Source organism: Lepisma saccharinum, chromosome 14 (genome assembly GCF_977018435.1).
Source record: "Lepisma saccharinum chromosome 14, izLepSacc3.1, whole genome shotgun sequence".
NCBI lineage: Eukaryota > Metazoa > Arthropoda > Insecta > Zygentoma > Lepismatidae > Lepisma > Lepisma saccharinum.
This window is the reverse complement of record NC_139242.1, coordinates 78,438,422-78,457,023: the sequence shown is the minus strand read 5'-3', so window position 1 is coordinate 78,457,023 and position 18,602 is coordinate 78,438,422. Positions and strand designations below refer to the sequence as shown.

At 40.0% G+C, this 18,602-nt stretch overlaps 1 protein-coding gene across 5 annotated transcripts in view; it reads left to right on the top strand.

The window, feature by feature from the left end:
• Nep3 (M13 family metallopeptidase neprilysin 3) overlaps positions 1-18,602 on the top strand; it is a 159,815-nt gene that overhangs the window by 42,921 nt on the left and 98,292 nt on the right. For 2 of the 5 annotated variants that reach the window (XM_083136039.1, XM_083136036.1), the window contains exon 1: positions 2,303-2,482. The exons of the other annotated variants lie outside the window; for them this stretch is intronic. The gene's annotated coding sequence lies outside the window, so the exon portion shown is untranslated. Of the gene's footprint in view, positions 1-2,302; positions 2,483-18,602 lie in introns of those variants that run through there. 5 annotated transcript variants of the gene reach the window in all.

Here is an 18,602-nt window from a genome sequence, read left to right as displayed (position 1 = left end):
CAAACGCTATCACATTGCAGAAAGGGGAAAAAAAGGCGGCAGGCATCTCGCGTCATCAGTGCCATTGGTCAGGCGCCCTCTACTTCAGTGTTGCCAACCATGGTGCAGGAAAGTTTCAATGTCACTCAATCTTTACATACGAGTTCCAGAAATAGATACATAAAACGTATGCAGCTAATAAAAATAACTGACCTTGTAAACTTCATGAAACCAAATGTTGTCACTGACGTTCCACATGATAGTGTTAGTGCAGCAGTGTTTTGTTTGTTTTTTAACGTGGTTACAAGCAGGAGGGCTGAATTAGTGTCTTGCATAGCACAATAGTAATACCCTCACAGAAATTATTCAGCAACATTTATAGGGTATCATTAAAATGGCGCCCGGGAACCACAGAAACGTATAGAGGACACGAAAACAAACAACTTTTCTCAGTAATATTTTTGTCGTTCGTATATATCGTTTCGGCGATAGGAACGTTCAAAAAAGCCCGTTTTGGCGACTGTATGTTGGCAACCCAACACAACGATGCGATTTAATGTTACGTTTTGAAGTCCTCTATATGTTTCTGTGGTTCCCGGGCGCCATTTTATGACACCCTGTATGTACAACTTTGAACGAGAACATTTTTATTTAATTGGGTTACTCTACGTCGCTACCTCTTGGATTAATCGCGACGATGAGAATAAATAAAGCTGAGGTTCAGTAGCGACAATTGAGTGTCAATACTGGGGGAGGGGCAAGGAATTACTTATTCTTTTTTTTTACTGCTGAATTGGATGATTGGACGAACACATTGAAACATTTCTGTGTTACCCAGGATTCGAACCTGGGATTTTCCTTGTAATGAAATGGTTCCGAATTCGATCGATGGTGGAGGCACATAGTGTCTCGGATATTAAAAATAAACTGTAGGTCCGTTCCCATTACCTATCTACGACTGAGGTCCTGGGTTCGAATCTCTGACTGGGCATGGTTGTTCTTTGTGAGTGTTCCTTTATGAATTTCATCCTCATCTTCGCGATTAGCCAAAAGTGACAGAAAAGTGAAATAAAATAAACGAAATTAATCAAACCAACTGTGCAAACAAAACTCAAATTCAAATACCTGGGAATTGCAGTTCTACCCACTAATTTTCCTATTCTTTATTCAATCTCAATCTGACGACAGCCCTCGTATAATCATCTCCCATCGTGCTCCTCGAAGCGGAGAATATAAGGGTTGTTTGATCAATACGTGGACTGGGGTTGTGGTTTCGGTGTATGTAGAAACAAGGGAAAAAACTATTGTGTTTATTGATACACTTGTCTCTTGCGCATGTTACATGCACATTGTTACTTGTTAGTCATCTGTTTTATTCACAGGTAGACGTCCGACCCTCAAACGTGAATGAGTGCAGGGAAGGATTCCTCCAGATATGCGCAACGGTGTGTGATTCAGTTCCTGTGTGCTGTTGCTGAAGGTGTGGAGCCAGCACAGCAGCAGAGATTGTTCGTCGGTTAAAAGCAAACCGCATTTAACCGGCGAACAATCACTGCTGGCTGCACACCTTCAGCATATATGAACTGAATCACACACCGTTGCGCATATCTGGAGGAATTCCTCTCTGCACTCATTCACGTTTGAGGGTCGAACGTCTACATGTGAATAAAACAGATGACTAACAAGTAACAATGTGCATGTAACATGCGCAAGAGACAGGTGTATCAATAAACACAATAGTTTTTTCCCTTGTTTCTACATACACCGAAACCACAGGTCTAGTCCAAACAACCCTTATAGAATAGTAAACGAGATAGTGGGATGGTTACGATGATCGAAGTAAATTTTAACAAATCATCGTGCCTTCCAACAACCTTACTTATACACGCTTAAAGCTAAGAAGGATATTAATCTTGATTAGCGCTTAATAATGTTGAATTCAGGCACTTTCCTATGAGGTAGATATCAAATTTCCCGGGGGAAATATACGCAATAACTCTGCAACGCATACATTTCATAAACGTACTCTTATATTCTTCTAGTATTCATATTTGTAGTCTTCTTATTTTGGCGTCGTCTTTCTCCCCTTCAGGCTAGTCGCGACGATAGGGATGAATGGTTATCAGATGAAACCGATGAAGGGACGCTTGAAAAGGATATTACGAGTTCCGCAACATTTACCCTGTGGCTAGATATATTTTCCTCCACTTGGCAACACTGCCACACTGTCCGAAATGATAACAGCTGTCCAATCCAGGCGCGTCCTCTGGGAACGATTAATCTATTAACATTTCGCTGCTGGCGCAAGTAGTCTGGGCGCGCACGCGTGTTCGATTACTCTGCTGTTTGCTGTCACGTGTGGCAGTGTTTACTCTCGCGGTTAGAAACAAAATGTACGCCGTGTGTCAGGAAGTGTCAGTTTGTGGCGGAAATCTGCAGATCCACGTTTTGCATCTCACTTGAAGTGTCAGTGTTAGTTTCGTGTCTACAGTCTGAGAGAAAGGTACGTAGCTGTTATGGTGTTACTTAATTGTTGGTGAGCATATTTCAGGGATATTGAAATTCTGATACGAACCCGTGTCGAGCGCGTCAAGCTGTGAACTTTCGATCTTGTCACTGAAGTTCCGGGTTCGAGTCCCGGTTTGTTATTATCTCCTGGTGGATTTCATATTCATCCCGCCGTCGCGATTAGCTGAAAGTGGCAGACAAGCGACGCTATATAACAAAAAAATACAAAATACACATATAAAACATACCTGGATATGTGCAGCTCTTCCCCCTTAGCATAACATATCCTTCAATGGAAAATATAATAATTTTACGGAACTGTTTTACTTTTAAAAGAAGCAGGTTGCATAGAGTGGCAACTCACAATTATGGGCAATGTGGAATTGAATTGTTATCATCAACGTGAATATTATCATTTTTACAAAATATCGCGAATTGTCACCTGATTTTGACCATCAAACCAACTTTATTCTGTAAACTTGGCTGATGCTTGTTTAAAGTCCCTTTGTTCTCAGGTAGCCTAATCGGAAAGGACCCACGCTTTAAAATTGTGCAGCACCTTTGTAATCGTACTTGTTTTCAAACACAAGACATTCAACGTAACATTATTGTAATTTTTATCTTTTCAACCGTTACTTCTCTGTGGATTTTGGCTAATGAAATGAAAAGAAAATGCCCATAATTACTAGGACTCAACGTACAAAAGTTAGACATATAGTGAGTCGACCAGTATATGAACACGTTAGATGATGTTACGTAGATATATTGTACTTGTATTTTTGTTATTTTACGTTACATTTCTGTCACGTTTGGCTAATCGCGACGATGGGGATGTTTGATGGTTAGATGAAATTGATGAAAGGACACTCATGCCAAGGACGGGATATATGTATGCGCGTGTGTGTCTTTGTATGTATGTATTTATAGTTAGTACCTTCAGAGAGAGAAATGTACGACAATTCTTATTCTTATTATTATTAACATTCATTGCAGACCTCTGTGGTAGCACAAGGCGCCACAACGTCAGGGAGTCTCTGGTTCGAATCCCGACCAGGGCATGGATGTTCTTTGTGAGTGTCCCTTCATTAATTTCATCATATCGTCGCGATTAGCCAAAAATGGCAGAAAATCAACGTAAAATAAACTAATTTAGTCAATCAATAAACTCATATTTGCTGTGTCACCTTAAGTTGGACTATAAAATCATATCGAGCAGAAATTTGTCCAGACAATGCAACTGTATGGATTCGAATGGGCAGCACTTTATCTTGTTTTTCACAAGCATGAAATAACTTTTGAGGTGGGTACAAGCCTGGTTACTATTAAGCCTAGGCTCACTGCAAATGTTCTATGTCGTGGTTTTGTTAAAGCAGGAAAAAGCTCTATATTCTCCCTACCTCGAGTGGTCTGTTCTTGACGAGTCGAATCAATATTACGCGACCTTGAAAAAATATCAACGTCGCATTTAACTCTCGCACTTTCAATGTATTTTCTGAAACAAATTCTACAATTGGGCCACATTTTGTATACGCTTTTAATTAATAAATATATTCTATGGAAATATAAATTACTGACTGTATAACGGTCAAATATTGAGTGACAAGTAATTAATCTAATTGCCCGTTAGTAGGAATTAATTGCAATTGGTAATATTAATATCCGTCGCGAATACAGGTGTCTAGCGAACTGTCTTAGCCAGCACTAGCTTGCTCAACCACCGTTTTCGCCCGAATTCGGATTTACATGCATTCTTATGGGAATATCAAGAAAAATGCAACTTCTAAACCGATGGACCGAATTGGATGAGATTTCAACCAGCGGAAGACCACATCATGAAAGTACTGATTCCAAGATTTGAGCCTAATCAGAACAGAACTACGGGAGTTATGAATTATTAAAGATTCATCGCTGGATTGAAAGGGAGAAGCTACCCTACTGAGTTGTCCTTGCTTTTCGTGACTGAATACAATGGAGGAAGAGTTAGCCTAATCTCTGCGCGAGGGGCTGCTACCAGGGGTTAAGGACCGGAGTGAGCATTGACCAGGATAGGAGGACAACGGTCAAAGCACCAGAAACAATAAACAAGCACCTGATCATAGAGGGTAGCGCGTCACCACGTTCAAATCTGGAATAAAAGGGATGATTTGGAATAGCGAGACACAGTTTTGCACAGTTTGCCTACAATCGCCATCGGAGTGTGAGCCACGCGCGACCGAGCTGCGAGTTGCAAGCGGACCCGAGGTCTGGATTTGTTTTTCCTCGAGTGAGTGTTTCAGAGCCATGGAGTAGAGCAGAATAGAACCAGGGGGTCGTTCTCCCGTTCGCCGTCAACGCATCCGTGCACATACGTGTGGTTATGTGAGAACAACGCCAGACACGTCCACCCGTGTCAATCGTCCGAAACAACGTCCAAAGTAGTGAAAGTTAATAACATTTGATATCCATGTGAAACCGCGAATGGCTCATCGCGTATGTTCGTCTCATCGCCCAAGTCATGTATCTGTACTTACGAGTGACCGCGAAGAACTGACCTATTATTGCGCAAGTTGTCGTATGGAGTCGACAGTGTACGTGTACCGTCCTGGACGTCCCTGCGAAGTGAACGAGTGAAGCCAGGATCCGATGATGCCAGATGGAGCTGCCGACTGATCCACTTTCGCCAACCAGGATAACCGTGAAGTGCAACACTGGAGCGTGGAGGCCTTCCAGAACTGTAGGACCACTTTCACCCAACCCAGGTCAGAGGGAATGCAGCGAAGGTAAGATCCAACCATGTGCGTGTGTGAGAAAGATGACGACTATCTACCGCGAATCTGCGTGAATCAAATCATTGCTTAACTTAAATCAGTGCTATGGCATCCCTAGGCATCGGTATTCCGGCGGAAGTAATCAATGTTAAAGATGAGAGATTATGTTAACAGCAAACAATAGTTCATTGAATATATTTATACCTTCAGAAAAGATAGAAGGGGTTCGCACAAGGAACAATTATTCACTTTATACTTAAAATCCTAAACGATAAATTGTAAAAGGCAATGTAGCCAAGACATAGCAAGAGTATGGTCAAAGTAGTAATTAATCTAACCTTTGTATTTGTCATATTGTCGCAATATGCCATAGAATGAGAGAATGAATGTGAGATCGAGTGAAAGAGGGCAAGATGTAATGTGTATTTATCTGTGCTTTAATATATGTGTATATTCAGAAACACCGTAGTATTATGTAACGTCATTTCAGGTATTTAAAATCATATCCTCCTAGGTTTATTCTCGGTAACTCCGACTGTTAGGCACTTATCCTGACCGTATTATATTTCATGTAATGTTTAATTCGCCCAGCAGGTGAGGCGAGCGATTCTTCGTTGTTGCGTTGCTAAGCTCAGTTCAGTTGAGTTAATTGAGTTAATTAGTTATTTATTAAATTAGCCCGTAACAACTGATATGAGTCATAAACATTTTTTGCGGCCAAAGAAACATTATTTACCACAACTTACGTACCATTGACAAAATAATTTGTTCGGCCAATCAGCGCTGCTATATCGACCAGGGCGTGCAACAGTAGGATATTCTCCAGTGTTGCATGGTTTCCCACCAGTAAACCTACTTTTTTCATGTGTATATACAGTTTACTCACAATGTTATTCGCACAGGGCAAACGTATCGACAGAGTCGGATTTGCTAAAGAGCATTTACATAAGGATCAGGAGTTTTACGACAACGTGATCTTGTCCGATTAAACCAAAATAAACCTGCACGGATGAGATGGCGTGATCAGAGTGTGGAAGAGGGCAAATACGCAGGACAATGTTGCCAATACAACGATTACGGTAAAACATGGTGGAGGATCAGTGGCGGCGATTGGGTTCCAAAACCAGAGGGCAAGGACAGTTTATTTTCCCTTGGTAGATAAGGTTTAGCATAGTGCAGTGGAAAACGTAGCAAAAAGTTGGAGGAGGTCAACTGCCCCTCCCCCTAATCGCCACCAATGTGGAGGATCCATTATGATCTGGGCCTGCATGAGTTGGAAAAATGCAAGTATGGGTGGAATCGTGGACAAACATGTCTGTAATAATATCCTGAAGAAAAAAAGGGTGCGTTCACGTTCCAGCAGGATAACGACAGCAAACATACAGCTCAACTCAACAGGGTCTGGTTGATTTTGAATGTACCAAAGCAGTTGAAAAAACTACTAGTTCAAAGTTCAGATTTGAATCCGATTCAGCATTTATTGACATTTTTGAAGAAACGTGTTCATAAACATGAGTGCAAGCCGGACCCTGTGGCTGAGTGGTTAGCACATCGCGCTGCGACGCCAGGGGTCCCGGGTTCGAATCCCGCTCGGGAATGGTTGTTTGTGAATGTCCATTCATCAATTTCATCATTTCACTCATCCTCATTTTCGCAAATTAGCCTAGAGGCACAAAACGCGAAGTAAAATAAAATCAATCAATCAAACATGAGTGCAAGTCAAAGGAACATCTGAAGAGGGCCGTCGCTTTATAGTGAAGGGGAATCGGCCCAGACATCTGCAAGACTTTGGTTGCTTCTATGCACAGTAGACACCAAGCAGTTATTAAGGCCAAGGGTTATGCATCTGGCTATTAAACTGTCTCATTTTGTAATATTTTTATATTTGTTTTTCTGTGTTCATTGCAACTTTACGATCAGAAATGTGACATGAAAAAGCATGCTTGTGCTAAAAAGTATGATTTTGTCGTTATTAATAAAGTTTGTAGGGGAACAAGCGGTTGTAAATACATCCCCATATGTGTTATAATTACATGTAGGGAGAATACCCAATGTACTAAGGCGTATTGTAATTTTTCCTTTCGTTTACGTCTCACACTTCATCTGTACGAACAACATTGTGAGTAACTGTAAAAATTGTCGGATTTCGTTTATTGTTTTACTGGCATACATATATTGGTGCTTTATTTCTATTATATCTAATTAATCCATAATAAAAAAGCAGTAAATAAAAATCGTAGCGGTAAACCAGGTCAACTTTTCAGAATACGTCACTATAATCCATGGGTTGCGCTGTGAAGAAAAGTGAAAAATACATTTCAAGAATGAAATTAATTAATTAATTTTCTGGACAATGGTGCAATTAATGAAAACTCAAAAAGTGGTTCTCTAGGAACATCCTTTCTCAGAGCTCAGGCAAAATTTGAAAATATTCTGTCGATTGGATATCGAGAAAATCGTGACCAAATTTACCCCGTAAGCTTACGCATGCTTGACGACGAAGTTTTCGTCATGGTGTAAGATCACCTTAAAGAATTGTATTAAAGAGCGATCAGGATAGACCTTAACACATGGGCGCCCGCAAGGGGGGGAGGGGGGCACTTGCCGTCCCTGAGATTTCTAGAAAGTGTTAATGTAATTCGAATAGTGAAATTGTAGCGATATTTTATAACAAAAAGTATTGTTTTCTGTGACTTACAGACCGTAAGTTACAGCAACTATTATTATTATTAATTGAAATAGTGTTACATTTAAGCTTACAGTCTATTTTACACTGATTATCTAATTATAGGAAAAACAGCTTTTTGTCCTACATGAATTAGTGTTAAGTATACAGTTATGCAAATTGTATATAGATATACAGAATATGGAAATTACAAATGCATGGAATTAAAAAAAAAAACATAAGTAGTAGTAGTAGTAATGTAATAATAATACCAACAACAAAAATACAAACAATAATAACAGTAATAATATCAATAATGATGATGATGATAATAATAATAATACTAATAATAAGTTTGTGATTCGGATCCCACTTTATACCGTAGGTCCAGTCCCGATTAGCCTTACTGTGCATAAAGTGGACTTAAAACACCAACTCAAACCAAACCAATAAGTTTCTGTGACTCTGCCCCCCCCCCCGAGAAAGAATCCTGCGCGTGCGCAATTGCCCTAATGTTTTCGTCTTCCAAGAAATTTGCGAACGTCCATAGCCTGCCATCTACGTATTTAATCTGCCACACCTGCGCTCCAGTTTCCCGAATATCTATGACGACGCAATCTCTAAGAGATTGAGGCGACGGCCGAGTGAATCACTTCCAACAATAAATCTTTCTTTCATTAAGTTTTAAGTCTCGGCCGTGACGAAAAATGTAATCGATCACATCTGACGTCGACCCGTATCTACCGTAAAGCATCGACAAGACGAGCTCTTGTCGCACTGCTTCGAAACTTTTAAGCGTCTCCTGGAAACAATTTCACCGTCTTCAATTTCCCTTCTCCTTAAAACGACCAATCGAAAACTCATTTTGCAATCCTAATGGTTTCATTATGAATGACTCACGGAATGTAATTACATTTAAATGTTATTATGAGTCACAGTCGTTTCATCGCATTTCGCTCTCATGCGGCTGCATTCTCTCCAAGCAATTTCTTAGCTACAAGTCAGCATCTTCTTGGCGCATTCAACGTTTCCTACTTGTATACCCATATCTCATTTCTCGATACGCTACTAAGAAGGGGAGAAGAGGTTCGTAGTTTAATGAAAGGTCATGTTCTTTTTCTGGGCTTTATGTAAGTGGCAGTGTTCCAGTAATTTTGAACAAATTCAATTCTTGTCCAGGAGAAAAAATCAGCAAGCATAAATGGGTTCTGGACCGTAAAGAACCTTTTTATCTGTTAAGTATTTCAATTCGGTCCAGAAACCTTTTTTCCGAATCAATTTAAATACGGTCCAAAAACCTTTTATTCCGAATCAATTTAAATACGGTCAAAGGACCTTTACCCGGATCAATTTAAATATTGTCCAAGTTCCGTATTGAAATGAAACAATACGCAACCTGGATCGAATTTAAACTGTATGAGAAAAAATGTTCCGGTCCTGTTAAGGAATCCAATAGAACCCATTAGAATTTAACGGTCCCTGGACCTTGAACAACCCTGCTTTAAAGATGACGTCAGTAATCCGTTTCCCTTCTGTCAAAAGCATAAAACGTTGTGTTTCTTCTGCATTTTTTTTCCAGAAATATTTGGGGCTTCCCCGATGTCGTAGTGGTTGATCTTGTTGGCGGGGTCCCAGGCTCGAATCCCGTGTAAGACATGGATGCTTTAGTTTGTCCCAATTTGAAACTATAGACTATAGATATGACACATGTGAAAAAGGGAAGAAAATGATGGGGAAACTATCGCTTAAAGGGCTTTCCTTTAAAGAAAAATTATAGCTGTAACGTCGTTGCCTTGTAATCAAGGGGTTCCGCGCTCAATATCCAGTGGAGGCACATAGCGTTTCGCATCCCACTTTAAACTGTAGGTCTACTCCCGATTAGCCTCTCTGTGCATAAAGTGGCCTTAAAAACAAAACTGAAAAAATATGTTCGTTTTTGCTTATTGGTAATTTTTCCGTATGTTTCACTTCTTTATTACATTTTCAATCATTTTTTTCTTTGCGAAAGAAGCAAGAAAATGTTTACATTAATTTCTTTGCTAACTGATAATATGAATTGAGTGGGGCACAAATATTTTCTGGTTTTGCTTGTTCGGGTCCCCGTAACATCGTCGATTGACGTATGCATCAATAGCCACTTCCTTGTAACAACAAGTCTGGATTTGTTTTCCATGTATTGTCCATTTACTGCTCAAAGTTATCAGTTGAAGATAAGGTTAGAGCTTTATCTGACATGATTCCGTGAAGAATTCAAGTATTTTATTATCGTTAGTCTCAAGTCGACATTCTTATCATTTCATCTTTAATTATCCTGTTAGGTTCATCACAGTTTGACGACATCGCCCTTTACGGCAAACAAGATTCCGATTGGGGGGGGGGGGTGAAGAGTTCACCTATTCAAATTTAGCCGCGTAACGTTTAGTTCTATTTATTTCCTGCTCCTCAGGTTGAATGTGATTGGTTCATCCGTTGGCACTGTGACTTGTGCGAGAAGAGGGAAGAGTTTATGTACTACGAATATAAGTAATCGATTTGTCCCTATCGATCGAAACCGGATTGGACCTGTCCGTTGTGCGCCTCACTGCCACTTTCGAGACATCTGTTAAGGAGCTCGCAGACCGAAGTGACAAGCGACACAGGGATTTCACACCTGACAAGTGACAGGACCACAAACCTCCAAACTGGAATAGGCACTTTGTACAAAAAAATCTTTCACTGAGCATGCGCGACCAGCAGACCGAAGCGACAAGCTAATATGTTTAACTACCCAGCCCGCTGTTGTCGCGTTAACTAAGAAGAAACCTGCGGCCAGCAGGAAAACAACATTTTGTCAAAATCCGCGCTGTGAATGGGGGCTGGGATAGAGCGACACGCAAGCGACATGTGAAACTTTGTAGTGTCACTGCTGTATGAAAGTCTACATTTATATCTGAAGGTTCATTTTCAAGTAAAAAGTGTCGCTTGTCACTCGTCATCTGTCACTTGTCGCTTGCTACTTCGGTCTGAAAGCTCCCTTCAGATTCTCTGGTTGGGTGACGCCAGGGACTTGTCTATAGATGACGCGTTTACTTCGTTAACGTCCAAAACCTGAAGAGAGCTGCCGCCACGAACGTGGGTAGGGATAAACAGCGGGCGAGTTGATTTCGTCCAATCACACTCAACCTTCAGCCAATGGGCGCAGCTGTCATTCTTGCCACGTCCTCTCACGTGAGCATCTGCCAGCTTAGCACAGGGTAGAAACAATGAGATACCTCTGGGCACAGATCAGTGTTACTAACGCTACAAATATATGGAAAGAAACAACAAATTTAACCCACTACTGAGGGTACAATTCGTACTATATTCTTGATTAATTATGTACAAATATTAAATAACTTCTGAAGTCTTTTCATACAGTAATTTTCTTCTATTTTTTATTTTTTATTAATTGTAACCAATCTTCTTTGGGCTTCTTCTTCTTGTAATCAAATATGGCTTCTTCTTCTTATAGCCTCTTCTTCTTATGATCAATATGGCATCTTCTTCTTATAATTAATATGGTATCTTCTTCTTATGGCTTCTTCTTCTTATAATTAATATGGCATCTTCTTCTTATAATTAATGATATTTCTTCTTCTATATATTTACATCTTTATTCCTCATCCTTTCTTTATTCTTTATTTACATCTTTTGTTTCGTTCCTTGATTTTTCTAAGGAACATTCTGTATCTTTGCCGTCTGGATTTTTCTTTGTCCGTGGATCATTAAATGAGCTTCCCTTTATATCTTTGTATACGCTCCCTGGAACGGTATGTATATCTATGTGCTGCAACTTGTATCCACGTTCTTGTTTAGAAACATCGTACAAAAGACCCAGTGGATCATAATTGATAATTGGAGGTTGCATTATTTCTCCTCCTTCCCTTACTCGTCTTGCCAGAATAGATTCTCTTGTTTTTCTACCTCCTCTCTTTCCTCGTTTCTTTGGCATACCAATTGACGTAAATACCTATCTTCCAAATAAACAAAGAGAAAGGGGTTAGTTAAAGATCGCCGCCTGGCCGGCGCTAACCTTAACTTGGAGCTGCAATAGATGCGCCTACCAAAAGTGCTTGGGTGCCTGCCGTGAGATGTCGCTACACCTGGGAAAACAACCCAAAAGCCGCACGAAACTCTCAGTTCGTGGGAACCGGAATAGACCCAGAGTTGTAATTACTATTCGACTTCCTTACTTTTATATAATGATCACTTATGCTATTACTGAATATTAATTACCCTTTCCACCTTATTTATATCCTGTTATTGTATTAAGTTCATTTCTTTCTTTCATTATAATTAGTATTAATATCTACAATCATTATTTCACCACAGCAGCGCTTTCCTTTTTCTCTATTTACAATTATATAAGTTTTCTTGGGTGCTGCCATCTCTGACCCACTTTCTAAACTGCTTTATGCCTCATCAAATGTAAACGTTGTTCTTTTTGCATGCTGCCATCTATAACACTGGTCTACGTCCATTTTGCTGACTGGAGGCTGATGGTTGTTCTTTAGTAATTCGAGGGTGGTAAATCCAAAACCGAAATCCGTTTCTTTATATCACGTCAGGTTTCGGAGGAAAATAGAAAATTATCTAATATTAGGGATATATATTTAGAGCAATGAAACAACATAGTCCGTAAATAGGTCACAAGATGGCAGCACATGAAATATTATAATGAATATTATTTCAATCAGTTATTCGAACATTGTTAACCCCAAAACAAAGGACAAATATTACTGACTTTGTAAGGAAAGCATATAGTGCATATTTCGGAATTAAATTGGGTGACCAAAATAAATCCTGGGCACCTCATAAAGTATGCAGGACCTGTGTAGACTAAAGGAAAGAAATATGTTAGCGTCTGGAACAACCTTCATGTATCGGGACAGAGAGAGGCATCTATTAAGATATTTTCAAAGGGACGAAGAACTTGTCTATTGTACAGATGTGAAGGGACTAATTGAAGCTATGGGATGTACGTATAATGCAGAAGAATGGAGGCTTTTTATTGATAGCTCGAAGAGGAGTTTGAAGTGCGTGTTGCTGCATACTGGCAATAAGTTAGCATCCATTCCTGTTGGCCACTCCGTACATTTGAAGGAAAGCTACGAAACAATGAAAGAACTGCTTCGAAAGATAAAGCATGCAAATGACAGTTGGCTTGTGTGCAGAGCTCTCAAGGTCATTTCAATGTTACTTGGTCAACAAGCAGGTTTCACGAAATATATATGCTTTTTGTGTTTGTGGGACAGTCGAGCAAGGGATGAACATTGGGTACGAAGACTGTGGCCTGCCAGGAAAAGCTTTGAAGTCGGGGTGAAAAACATCCAGAACAAGCCGCTTGTTGATCCTAAGAAAGTTACTTCCTCCACTGCACATTAAGTTAGGATTAATGAAGCAGTATGTAAAAGCTCTGGATAAGAATGGGGCATGCTTTAAATACATTTGCTCAAAATTTCCTGCATTGATGCATGAGAAAGTAAAACCAGGTATTTTTGATGGTCCTCAGATAAGGATGCTAATGAAAGATGAAGAATTCTTACAAACAATGAACCGCACAGAGAAAGATGCATGGTGTGCCTTTTCTGATGTCATTACAAACTTTCTTGGAAACTTCAGGGTGCACAACTACGAGGTTCTAGTTGAAAATTTGTTGGTGACGTTTCAAAAGTTAAGAGTAAATATGAGTGTCAAGCTTCACTTCCTGCACAGCCACTTAGATGTATTTCAGTCCAATCTTGGTGCCGTAAGTGGAGAACAGGGCGAACGCTTCCACTAAGACATAAAAAACCATGGAGCAACAATATCAGGGGAGATGGAATGAAAACATGATGGCCGACTATTGCTCGTGCTTGCAGCGTGACGTTCCTGAGGCCACCTACTCCAGAAAATCAAAGGAACGAAATTTTTTGCCTAAGTAGGTATGCATGTTGTGCTATTCTGTGGTGTATGTTAATTTTAGCATAAGTACAGGCATCAGGTGTTGACTGTATGTGCTCGTGAAACAAATTGATCAATTTTCCGAAATTGCATGAACTTTTTGTCCATTAAGAACTCCCTATTGAGAAAATAGAAACGTATGTTTGTTAAACAACGTGACGTGATACTCTGCATGGACATCTGACTACATCGCATTCTCTTTGCAAGTGCTGTTGGAATGTAGCCGGATATAATTTTCTGAAAATATTGAAATATGACTTGTGAAATAATGCAACTTAATACCTGTTATCAGCTACGCCACCTATGTATAGTCCTACAATTTCATTATGTGCAGATATCTATATAGAAAATTGTTGGAGTTTAGCCCAGTATTATAATATTGTGAAAATTTTCAAATGTGATTTGTGAAAAATTGTGACGTGGTACACTTTTTCCAACTACATATTTGGAGTCAGCGACCTCAAATTATATAGAATCAGTTAAAATATCTAAGACAGCAGGAAAAAAAAATCATATGTAGACCAGTGTAATCGTCTATCTCAAAGAACAACCATGCAGTTTGTGTACGTGACATTCTGCTCGTCTACTCCACGTGGAGTCTCAGTCACATGACTGTGGATATGCTGTTGCCGTACTTTGCAACTTCAATGTGGAGACCATGGGAAGACGGAGGGACAAGGTGGCTTAGAGTAAATGTGTGGCAGCACTGTGGGTTCAATGTGATTGTTGCAGCTGGTTGGACTCCAAAAGCCAGCTGGTCGTTAACGTAGCTTGCGCGTCGACTACACTGTCTCGTGATTGGAAATACCTGGAGGCGATGTTTGGGTTGAAGGCGGACGGAACTTGATGCTAATCACACCGCTAAAGATAAGAAGGTATGGAGCCTCCTTATAAGAGAGACGGTGCAATGCAAAGGGACAAGTTTTGCCGTATTTAGCATACTTTTCTTTCTCCCACTTACAAATTAAATTGATCGAATCGTAACAGGCAAACGATGTTACGGAAATAACGCCACTCTACACAAGTTGCCTCTGAGTGTCGGATAGGATCTAACCGGGCACGTAGCCAGGGGGAGGGCTCTGGGGCCGAAGCCCCTCCGAAATTCTACAAATATATAATTTAAATCGTATATAATGGTAATTAATTTTACTTCCTTAGGAGCATTAAACATCTTGCATACTAAGTTGTAATATTCATCTTCAGGGCTTCTACACGCCGACTTTTTCGCCTTTAGATGACAGCTGCTGATAAGGGATGAGCCCCTCCCCCCGAAATAGAATTCTGGCTACGGTTCTACTAGCTCCACGTTGATTCCAGTCGGCGAGGGAAGTTAGTAATTCAAACACACACACACTTTCTCCTTGATGAATAAAGTGGGATGAAATTTTCTTCGGCACAGAAAGAAAATGAAGATGCCTGGTTGACACAGCTGCAAGAGGCGTTCGTAAATTTCTTAAAATAAATGTTTCTTTCCGAGGAAAAGCAATAAAAGAGGACCTTAAATAGCGGCAGTCATAGTGCAGGCGTGGGATCTCGTGAAATACCGGAGAGCAGAAATCTGCAGAACATTCTTCGCACGGTTCCGTCTCAGGAGCAGAGCGCATCGCGGATTCCATCTGGGACAGGGGACTTCATCAATCTTGCATGAATGCCTCCGCAGCAAACCGCGATCTCCAAGCTGGAAGTCGACCGATGCATATGCGGCCTCACAGTTGGACTGTGAAGATTGAGGACCCTGTCTTAACTGCAGATTCGTCACTAATATCTCCAGCGTAGGGATAATAACTATAAGAATATATCCCTCTTGTCTCTGTGTAGGGATTACTTATTTTTCTTACTTACTTAATTACTGCCCTCAAAACAAGTAAAACTTCCAATTACAGAAGACAGATAAACTCATACTGATTTGTACATAAAAACACAAACAGAACCCACACCGAAACGATATGATGCACAATATTGAGAAAACGGCCCAGTCCGAGCGACACGTGCAGCTTGTCATGTCTCTTCGGTTCGAAAGGTTGCATTCACTACTGAGGTTTCGCTTCCACGCGATACATATTACTTGGGAACGAACCAATGAGAGCAAGGTTTGATAACGTAGCGGCATGATAGGCTTGAAAGCCTGCGTTCTATTGGTGAAATCCTAAAGCGACACGTGCCGCCTGTTGCTTGTCGCTTCGGTGTGAATTCTCCGTAAGGGTGAATTGAGACGGTGATATTTGGGATTGCTATTTCCGTGTTTTTCGTCCAGGCTTGCGTAGCACTAGTTCTGTTGTAGATGCACTTGTAATGTTTCAGCGAAAATTCTTCTACTAATCTGTATTTTACATATAAACGTGTTTTGTGTTTTCAATCATTCTTAACAAATAATATGACCTTCCTGATGGCGTGGTGGTAACGTCGTCGCCTTGTAGTCAAGGGGTCCCGGGGTCGGTACCTGCTGGAGGCACATTGCACCGTGGTTCGTATCCCACGTTAAACTTTAGGTCCAGTCCCGATTAGCTTATCTGTGCATAAAGTGGACTTAAAACATCAATTAATAAATAATATAGCTTTTAATGATATTAACAATGATATACTGAGAGTAATGAGAGTAAAAAGAGGGTGTTTTGTGAATTGGAGGGGAGGTTTTTTAAATTGAGGAATGATTCTAGGGAAAGATATTACCAATACCACCGCACAGCTTCGCAGGAATGATTGTTATTGTTGAATGGGACAAACATGAGTTGACACTGTACGCAGAGAGGAAAATTATCACATACAATAGGATATTCAGACACATGTCATAGCGATATGTATGGACTTCTCTGTGTCCATGTTGCAGTGCATTAGACGTGCCTGTATTCTGATCTCGTTCGCATAGATTGAATGCTGCTATTCAAACGCATAGGCATTGTCCATACACACATTCACACGGTATGTTGAATATTCAGTTACAGGAAAAGCCACGCAAGCAATCTTCGTACAAGGCCTTGGAGAAAATTATACATGCCACCTCAGCGTCCCGTCTAGGTAAACATAATGCAGGGTAATTCAAAATGAATGGTGCAACTTTACACAGTTATTATAACGTTACTATTTATGATAGAAAATGAGACAAGGCATCAACATGAAGAAAAACTGTGGAAGTTTTCCTCCCATGACTCACATTACAAAGATTAAACCTGGGAACCACGTGTAATGTGGTAAACGTCCAAACGATAATCAAGTACATGCTATGCACGAGACATTGTTGTTTCGAAGACACTAACAATTCACAGTTGTAACTTTGGCAAATCTTTGAGAAGGGTGAAACATGTGCATTACTACCAAAACGCATGCGGAAATGTCTTTGCGCCATTGTGAGTGAATCAGTTCTTGATAGCTCCAACACACAATACACCTTCTACTGGTCACTAGCCATTTTGCAACACTGGCGATCCTGGTGGAACAGTGGCAAAGCATAAGCCCACTGTATAAAATTGCACCATTCATTTTGAATTATCTTGTACATTGGAGCTCATCTAAGCATTACCTAGCAACGAAAGACCAATGCATGTTCTTTTATTTCATTTATATTGCAAATAAACAAAACAGAATTGTTATTCCAAACTGCAAACAAGGAAAACAAAAGACTGTGAAGTGTCTTGTCAGAAAAAAATAGGAAAGAAAGACAGACGAGACATTCTGTCGATACGTTGTCGATAAATAAAAACTACGTACAACTTCCGTCCCGGGCTTTAAAAAACTCTAATCTAATGAACAAACAAGCAAGTGCTCGGTTAGGTCCTTGAGCTGCTACCGGGAGGATCTGTAACCATGGCAACGAAGCTGCAGCACAAGGTTGCTCGTGATTTCTGAGGCTTACTGTATTCAAGCCTAAGCATGAAGGTGAAATTTTCATCACATCTTCACAATGTCTTGGCCGAATAATCTATCACGTTTGTTGTTGCAAACACCACGACACGCGAGAAATCACCCTTAAACCACGCCGTCAGGGATTTTCTCTACTTCGCCTACTTGTGGGGAGTCACGCTTGTAAATCGCTAACCTCTTGATAACACCCTATTTCGCATAGGGTACTAAACTCTCGAAACACCCCTGATGACCAGGGAACGTATTTCCTACATTTTTATGTTTGAAGCTGAAATCAGTTATTTTGTATTATCTTTGCGCATCATGGCAAGTAGCCTCGAAAAATTCAGTTTCTATTTTCCATATTTGTACATACTTTGGCTCATATTTTACATATTTTAGTTATTTTCACATATTATTTCCATATTTCAGAACATTTCTCAACTATATGTCCCCGTGTGACCGAAAGAGTTGGGTGAATTTCTTGCAAATAATTTGACAAAATTCGAAACGACGTTAAACAAAGTTTAAGATCCTTTTTGTACCCTCCAATTGAGTTAATTACAAGTTTTCTGTCAACTGAACAATAACGTGTTTCTTTTTTAACCTCCCAACTGTTTGTTTTTGCTATTGTAATTCTTCTTCTTCTTCTTGGCCCTATCAACTGTTAGTCGATATATATTTAGTTCACTATCCACTTATTTTTCACAAGAATGAAAAAAAACACACACACATATATATATATATATATATATATATATATATATATATATATATATTCATTCATTCATTCATTGTTTTCTGCCTAATTGGCAGGTTTTTCACTGCAATCTCCAGCTTTCCCTGTTCTCTGCCTTACGCTTCGTAATAGCATACAACCCAGTTAATTTAATATCATCCATAAG